The sequence below is a fragment of the Armigeres subalbatus genome, chromosome 1 (assembly GCF_024139115.2).
Source record: "Armigeres subalbatus isolate Guangzhou_Male chromosome 1, GZ_Asu_2, whole genome shotgun sequence".
Taxonomy (NCBI): Eukaryota; Metazoa; Arthropoda; class Insecta; order Diptera; family Culicidae; genus Armigeres; species Armigeres subalbatus.
Window position 1 is genome coordinate 268,214,601 of NC_085139.1, and position 9,570 is coordinate 268,224,170.

Here is a 9,570-nt window from a genome sequence, read left to right on the forward strand (position 1 = left end):
GTTACGCCCCTATGAAACTAAGTGCGAGAATTTTATTAATGAATATGAAAGTTGATGGACTTGTAACCACCGCGAATGTCGATTACCGAATGACCAAGTTTAGGCCAGTTACATACACGCAAAAAAATGTTGCGGTCGAAACTACCATTCCGAGGGTTAATTTAAGAATACGCACCGACGATTTTCAGCAGACAACAAACCTTGCCTTGATTCTACCATGCGTGCAAAAATCAACCGGTCCTGGTGGTATGTTGTTGCATGAACTGAATCAGTGGTGAATTTGTCCGAATGCGTGGTTAATTTAACTGAAAATTTGTGGTTGCTTTAAAAACATGGCGTAGTCTACAAAATAGTAACCGTTACCATGGAATTTTTTTCAGTGTACGCTCGTCTTATTAAGGTGGGTTCACACTTGGCGCCCACTGTATTATATATGGATACAGAAAAATGCTACAGTATTACCGTTTTCGAGATATTTCGTGATTCTCCATCACCAACCATAGGATTCCCGATTAGTACCTACATAAGATATACAAAATGTATACATCAACATCAAGACAATCAGATGAATTGTTTGAGAGGCATGAGTAAATGAATTATTGTTATTAAAATTTGAAAGGTGGATAATAAAATATTTATTAAAGCTATGTCCATTTAGAATCCGGAATAATAAAACATCTGTATCTAGGTAACGGATTGACACACAAATAAAGTAATACATCAAAACAAAAGTAATTTACTTTAAAGAAAAATATAGATGCAAATCATTTCTAGTTTTCTAGTGAAAATTCGCACTTTCTTCTTTATCCCTCTCATCAAACGCTGCACACCTCCGGAAACTACTTCCTTGGCACATTTGTTCCACGTTTTGGTCATCTGAGTGGCGTCCTGAACTGTTTATCAACTTTTGTTAAGCTTCTGCTTTATTTTTGCCCAAAATGTCTCGATGGGCCGGAACTGCGGGCAGTTGGGTAGATTGGGTTTATTGTTGAAATCTACGTTATTATCGCGGTGCAACTAGATGACTTCCCGCTGAAGTGGCAACTCGCCAAATCTGGCCTTTTAAAACTTCACGGACCTTGGGCTTTCCATAAAACTTAGTACGTGGTTTTTTGAGACATTCTTCTTTGTACAGCTTAGAGTACACCGTCTTATCTTGGCTGGCCATGAACACTTTGGTCTTTGCTATATCTCGCCAAATCACTTGGGTTTTTTGGCAAATTGTCTGCATAAAGCAAACTTAACCTGGCAGCAGGAACAACTTTCAAAGCCGTCGCCAGGTTCCACCGTCGATGAGCAAAAGATTATCAAGCCAGGGGGTGTGCAGAATTTTTTCTCCTTTCGGCTTCCATCTGGATTAATTCTTGACTCGCTGCACGAGGAACATCATGAAACTTATACCATAGAAAGTGAGCGCCTAGGGTAGTCATACTCGTATGCATAACACTTCTTACAGCGGTCACTTTCCGTGCCGTTGCAATACAATAAATGATTCCGGATTCTAATTGGACAGAGCTTTATCAATTTTTATTTGTAAGGGAGGGACGTTCAATATGCGTCCCCTAAGCAAATCTTCGAATACGACAATGATAATGGTCGAAATTATGTACTTCCAATGTGTTAACCAATAATTTAACTTACTATCTATAGCCACGGAATAAAGAAAATTCTGGACGAAAAAACCAATTATATTCCAAGAAAACGATTTTATTTTTGAAGCGCTGCTGCATTTTCGTGCACCAAACCATGCAGGCTAAACGCGCCAATTTACAGCTAAAACGCGCCAGCTTAAAAATGTAAACAAACCAAAAAGTGAACTGACAGAAGAATTAAGTATCAATTTATGAAAAGTCCTATTCTTGTTTCTAATGTTGTTGCCAATGTTCCTTGTTGCAATGTTTATGAAACGTTATTTTTTTTTTGCTAAATTCACGTGTAACTAGTTGATGTGTGAATACAAGATATGTTTATTCTTTAACTTTATTTGCGGGCGCATGTAACCTTGTGTATTACGGTTAAATCACGATTTTCTGTTCGCGTATCACGCTTCCAAGAAATTCGAGTGAGATCTTAAGATCTTATATGAGTAACCAACGATCTATCGGACTGCTTTAATGTGATATATAAGGCCCTTTGTGATACGTAAATAGAATTCGTTCACATCAGAGTTTCTGACAGTCCAAGAAATCTCTGGATTAGCCATAAGGTCTATAGGAGCATCAAAAATCGATCGACTGTTTTAACATGGCAGCCTTTGCGACATATGGAACAGAATGCGTACTCAGCATAGGTTCTAGGTCGTCCAAGAAATCCATGGAATGGCCTGGGTCTACACGCGGTTCAAAGATTTACCGGATTGATTCAAATATGTGATGCGGTAATAGAACGCATTCTAGCATAGGTCTTTGGTCGTCCAAGAAATTCCTGAATAAGCTCTAGATCTACAGTGCACTGGCACATGCCCGTTAGTGAAACATAGAATAGAACGCGTTCCCAGCATTGGTTTTGATCGACTTGAGAATTAGCTCACATGCAACTAAAAGTCATTGAATTGTTTCCATTATGGCACCTGCCCTTGTGATGCAGCAGAATAATGTGTTCATAGTATGGGTTTCATCCAAGAAATCCCTGAATCAGGTCTTTCGACTACATGTGTAACCATAGATCAATTCGATTGACTAACAGTTATATGCCCTTTAGATGCATAGAATACACCGCGTTCCATGGAATAAGGCTTCCAGAGGTATTCCTGGAGGATCTTTCCAGGATTCCTGGAGAATTCCAGAGAATTCCTGGAGAACTTCCTAGGGGAATTCCTGGAGGAGTTTCAGAGAAATGGAGGAACTTCCGGAGGAATTCCTGGGGAACTTCCGGAGGAATTCCTGGTGGAACTTGCGGAGGTATTCCTGGAGGAACTTCCTGAGAAGTTCTCGGAGGAACTTCCGGAGGAATTCTTGCAGGAACTTCCGGAGTGTAATTCTTGAAGGTATTTCTGGAGGAATTCTTGAAGGAACATCTGGAGGAATTCCCGAAGGAACTTCCAGAGGAATTCCCGGATGAACTTCCGGAGTAAACCTTGAAGGCAATTCCTGGAGGAATTCTTCAAAGAACTTCAGGAAGAATATCTTAAGAAACTTCCGGAGGAATTCCTGAAGGAACTTCCAGAGGAATTCTTGAAGGAACTTCCAAAGGAATAACTGAAGGAACTGCTAGAGGAATCCCTGAAAGAAAAACCGGAGGAATTCCTGAAGGAACTTACAGTCGAATTCATGAAGGAACTTCCTGACGAATTCTTCCAAAAAGCACCTTCCGAAGTTCCTTTAAGAATTTCTTCTGGAAGTTCTTCAAGAATATCTCCAGCTCTTAAATTTTACGAAGTTCCTTCCATATTATCCAACAGGAGCTCTCGGAAGTTTTTCTAGAAAATTTACCTTGCTAGATCTTCCAGGAATTGGAGAAAGTCTTCCCAACTGCTCGGAAGTTCTCCAATATCGGAAGTTTCTTCAGAATTTTCTCCGGAAGTTCTGTAGAAACTTTGCGATGGATCTTCCAGAAACACTTTAAGTTCCTCCATAAGGATTTGCTTCTGGACAGTTCTGTTAGGAATATCTTCGCGAGATCGATTTGCAATTTTTTCGATCTTTCTTTCAAAATCCTCTAGGAATTTCCTGTTCCTGCAGGAATTTCTCCTGAACTTCTTCCAGAAAGTTATACCAATATTTCCTAGGGATTTCCTCCAGAAATTCCTCTAGAAATTCTTCCGGAAGATTTTCAAGGAACTCTTCGGAAAGTTCCGCCAGGAACTGCTGGGAAAGTTCCTTCAAGAGTTCCTCCGAAAGTTCCTCCAAAATTTTCTCTAAGAAATTTTCAACTCCAATTTCCAGGAGTACTTCTAGAAATTTTCCGGACATTTTCCAGGAATTTTCCGATAACTTCCTATGGAAATTCAATTGCAAATTCAACCAGGAAATCTTACTCAGATTCTTTCTTGCAAGTATTTCCTCAGAACTTCAAAAAAGCGCTTTCTTGAAAGTTTCTTCAAGAATTCTACTGAAAATTGCTAAAGATATTTATTATTCTCTAAATTTCTTCAGGGGACCTTTTCGAAAATTTGTTTTACCAACTCCATCGGGAAGTTTTCTCCAAGAATTCCCCGAAAATTTATTTGAAAGTTGTCTAGAGTTTACTGAAAACGCCACGTCATGTCGAACTTCGTCCGAAAAATTTCTCAGGAAGCTTAAGGTACACCGGGAGCAGAGTTTGAAAACGGCTTTTCCAAAGTTGAACTTTAAAGTGCTGTAAAAAATCATCCTTTTATAAATTTTAAATCCGTTTGCGATTGTTTGATAAAGTCTGGGCACAAAGATTATGAATAAAAAATATGAAACCTTATCCAACTTTTTATAAATATTTTTGTATAATGGGAAATTATTTATTTTTATTTGCATTGTTTCAACTTGCTCCACATATCGGGGCAAGTTGAAACACTGCGCCATATACAGAACATAACTTAATTTTGCCACAAAATATATGTACTCAAAGTGAGATTCAAAGATCCACGAGGTTTATCAAGATGACTGTACTGCCCGGACTCGCAAAACAGTTCCCATGTAAATTTATGACGATTTTATTTTCTTTCAGAAACGAGCTCAAAATTGTCTCTCTGTTTAAGAAAAAATGATAAAATAGTAGACTTTATTCTAGAAATTTGAAAATTAACTCTAATTTATGTTGTCTCATTCATATTTTCTACTTTCTCATAAAGTCACACATTCCAGATTTTGATACTCCTTTACACAAAAATAAAACTTGAATATGGAACTCTTTATGCGAATAAGGACATTATACAACAAAGTCACAAACGTAATTTCTCAGGGACCAAATTCTAGAGATCGCATGTACGCTGAAAAATTTATCAGATTTGATTACGTCCCACTGTGTGACCACTCGGATTGCACTTTTCAGGAGTGGTTCTATTGGTTGGTTTTACATGAATTGTAAAGCTTGAGTTATTTCCCGGTTGTGGCTTCTCCATAAATTCACATTAATTAACTAGCGTTATCCCCTCATAAATTCTTCAATTAGAGAAAGAGGACTGGGACTCGCAAGTGAAGTTACCGAAATGTTTTGCGGTTGTATGTTTTATTTTTTGAGTGACAGCGTTCTCACTACGAGGAGAAGTAGATTAAAAAGAATATCAAACTTAGACCATGCAGTTTAACCATGACCGTTTTTCATCCTATTTTTTGTGGAAGATTGTAGCATTCATGGCGGGATGGGCGAAAATTTTGAATATAAATTTATTTGTCAAAAGTTTGGATCTTTTCATAAATTTATGTTCTCCGAATGTACACAGATAAAAAATATGTCACTATTACTTTTAAATCAGAAATAAATGTAAAGCGGTGCTTGTTTGTAAAATCTAATCAAATTTATTATATTATCAAATGTTAATTCGTCGATGGGATAAGCTGCAATTTCACACGTCGTTGAATTTTCCAAAATTATTTGCCAAAAGTATATACGGGACCATGTTGAATTCTGGAGAAAAATATTACTTCTTTAAAATTGCGAGGGGTGACGTTTTGAATCGTTGTTTCAATTTGTTCTATTACCACGCATTTTATTTACCGTTCGAATGGGTTAAATGCGGGATCAATTACCGTAAACGACCATATTTCAAAAAATTAAAATGGCCTTCCATCGATTTTTCATAATCCATTGTGCTTATTTCAACATTGGATGATTGCTTACCATGCAAATTTGTCATGAAAAAACTATTCCAAACATCATTTTGAGACCTGTTTCATTGGTACGTCAAATAGTTGGTTTAGATTTTGCATAGGGTGGAAAATAAACAATGACAGGAATTGCTTCTAGTAGCGGCAATCTTTCGGGAATGGCAGTCAGATGGTGCGCTTAGGGAGTAGTTTGTTGAAAGAAATAATCATATATTCTGGTCATTTCAGATCTCAACACAGCTTCTGTTTCAACTTACCCCGTATTTCAACTTGCCCCGGTGTACCTTATTTGCTCCAAAATCCCCTTCAGGATTTATTGCTGGGAAAAGTCTTCCTGAAATTCTCCCAATTCCCCAGGAATTCCTCAAGGTTTATCCAGAAACTGTTTCTGCAAACTGCTCTTTCAGGAAAATTCACGTTAAATTTTCATGCAACATAAAATTCCTGGCGATTTCATTCAGCAATTCCAATGGAAAATATCTGGAAAATCTTGTCTATCGACTCGAGAAAAGATTGGATATATTCTTCAAGAAGAGAGAAATTCACGAATAAATCTCCGGATGGATTCCTAGAAGGCCTTCTGGAGGATTAAATAGAAGTTCACGCCAACCCACGCCACTGATTTATCAGGTTCAACTTGCCACGGACCTGATTTCGTTGACGCCCCTCCGCTGAAGTCTCCGCTGGCTGAAAATTATTCATTACGATTCGATCAATTTTCAGTAAGCGCAGAGGCTTTTTTGTCTCAAAAAAAAGTAGGTACAACAAGCTTTGAACAAATCCAGTAGATTAATTAATCAAAAACTATAGCTCTTCTATTTCTGGCCGACTTCAAAAAGCTTACGGTTAAAAGAAAACGATACTTAAATTCGTTGGTCCTGGGTTCGATTCCAAAGCTTTTAAATATAGCTGGTCTAATATCATTGAGGGTACATAACGGACATTGGTGTTACAAATTCACTCTGTGTACGAAACGGTCAAAAAGCAAAACGAAGGTGCGGGTCGGCAGGCCAACAACAAGTAAAAGCGAATGAATTGAATATGACCATTACTTCCGGTTTTCTATTCTGGTGAACAAAAATATCAATTGTCCTGGATTCTTTCAGGACTGTGGAAGACCGTTTTCGCTGGTCGAGGTCTTTTCTATCTATTTCAAATGTATTTCCATACACTGTGTCAAAATATGAAATAGACCAGTGAAAAGGACCCTCACGTTATCATTTAACCTTCCGGGACTCCTTGCATGGTCCCGGGATCAACCACGCATGGTCCCACCGCTCTTGTATGAGCGACAAGCGTTCTTTTTTCCAATGTGTACAACGGTGCGAGTCCCGGAAGGTTAAGGCCAAAAATATTTTTTTCGAACTCCATTCAGTGGCCGAGGGAGAGAGAATTATAAAGAGAATCTCAATTTACCCATTTAAAAGTAAATTATGACTCATTTCAAAAGGGGGCCATAGTGTACAAGCTCCTGAATAAAAAAAAATAAATAAATAAATAAAAGACAGTATGTAACGGAATTCGAGTGCGAGCTAGAACTGCATTTTGAGCGACAAATAGTACTATAGGAAGTATCATTCCGTCTGGCAGAAGATTTTATAGGATTGGAAAAACGAACAGTGGGTGCTGCCCATGACAGCGCAACCGCTAAGCGGACGTAAGGACTTGACTTGACCATGCCTTCAAGATACATAATATGTCCAAATTTCTCACATCAACTATTTTGATAAATAATTGCTGTGTGTACCATTCCTTGGCAAAATCTTCTATTCAAACTGACACAGGATAAATAATCGAAGGCGTTACTTACCGTTCCTTGGCAAAGATACTCACTCAAGTAACGAAATCAAATTCACCTCGAACAAGAATCATCAAAAAACGAATTCAGGGAAGTATCTGGTCCGGTCACGGAATATTAGCCTCGACAGCGGCAACTCTACCTCTGAAGGACTGCCTGAAATAAGCTTCACAAGTTGGCTCAGCAGGGGATGTAGACTGTATCTCAGCCTTTTCCAATGAAGGGCCTTCTATTAATCCAAAAGTCGATAGCGACTGAAGGAGAACATTATTTAACCCTTAGAGCCTTGAAAAAGGCTGTTTTAGCTTCGGCTAAGTGCAAAAGTAAGAAAACGATGCTTTTCAAATATCCGAGAATTTTCTAGTGATGGGCATATAAAGACTGAATGCTCTGCGACGCGAATGCAATTTTCTTTACACCTTATTTTGAATCTCTTCTCTGCTTCCCAATTGGGTGGGCCAATCAGCTAGTGTCTTGTATCCCGCTTCTTTGTCAGCCAAAGCGTCATCACCATCAACGCGTTCGAGGAAGGCTATGCTTCTTTTGCTTATACGTTGCTCGCTGCGTCTATTTTCTACTTAACGGACTTTTTCGTTTATGGAAAATAATAAGCCGCGTTAACGAGCTTAGAATTGCCCAGTTCGAGGTGGGAAGTACGTGTTCTTTTCTGAGGACAACATACTGCAAGTAATGAAAATGGAAACACCCGGACATGGGATTTCGGGTGATAAGATTTAGAATTGGCAATATGGGGACGATTATATTCAGTCACTTTTCGCCTTTTGTGTGCGGTCAGTAGCAAACAATGTCATCTAGATGTTTTCGATCATCGCCAAAAACCCAACATTTGATGAAAAAATCGATTACTGATAGTTTATTAATGTTTTTAGCTGTAATCGGTGTTTTCTTTATCCAAATAAGATTAAGTGAGAGATTTGGACATCTTATGAATCTTTAAAGGCATGGTCAAGTTGAGTCCTTCGTCCACTTAGCGGTTAAATCAGAAAAAAAATATCTACTCATAGTTTTGACGCCATTTATGAAAATCACGCATAAAATTTTATCTCTAGAATATTGGGTCGATTTGGCACCTGGCACAATTTCTATCCCGAAGGGCATTAATGAAGCATTGATATTGATTCCTTATTATTGGCTCTCGGAAGAAACTATTGCTTGTTTTTGGACACATATGTACTGCATCATGTGGCTTTTCTTCATTCTGTCTCGGCTCCAGCACCGATGCCGGCCGGTCTCGGCCTGACCCTGCTGCTGCTGCCGGTATCTGCTCAGCATTGCTGCTTTGTCGGGTCGGTAGGGTGGACTGCTCATGTGCTGAATTAGGTTTCGGATGATGATGGTCGTTTTTCCGATGGTGACGAGCTGAAAAAGCGGTCGGTGCAGACTTCATTCCCTACCTAAAGTGCTACGGTTCAGCATTGATGATGAAGCGTTTCGCTTGTCCTTGGTCAGAATGAAAGGAAAAAAATCGCGTTGTTTTATTTTATGGCTTCTCGGCAGACCTTAGCGGCTCTTCGTTCGCTGGTGTCTGCACCAATCAGAACGGTGGGCCGAATGGAATGCAAATTTTGCAATTATGCAGTACCTATATTTATAGGTTCCTTGAGAGCTCAATGTTTTTCGTTGAAAACAGTTTCATGCCTATTGAAACAAGTTTTTCAGGTCAATTATCAAGCATGGACATGGAAGGCATACTTGAAATCTGTCGATTAAGGAGTTTACTGCAGAAATTCGTCCACTGACACGAAACGCCATTAACGTTTAAAATCTTTCAACACAGCGTAACGCGGTCGATTTGAATATTTTGAAATTACACCCAGAGTATAGTAAAGAGAGAGACGTGGAAGTCCTACGTCCAAAATCCAACATTTGACGAAAAAATCGATTGATAGTTTATAATTTTAATGCGGAACGGCCGCACACACAGTCAAGCAGTTGTGACCAACATTGACTCCACCTCTCATTTCCGTTTATTCAAACATCCATCCAAGTTTTACCAACAGCGGCACGAGA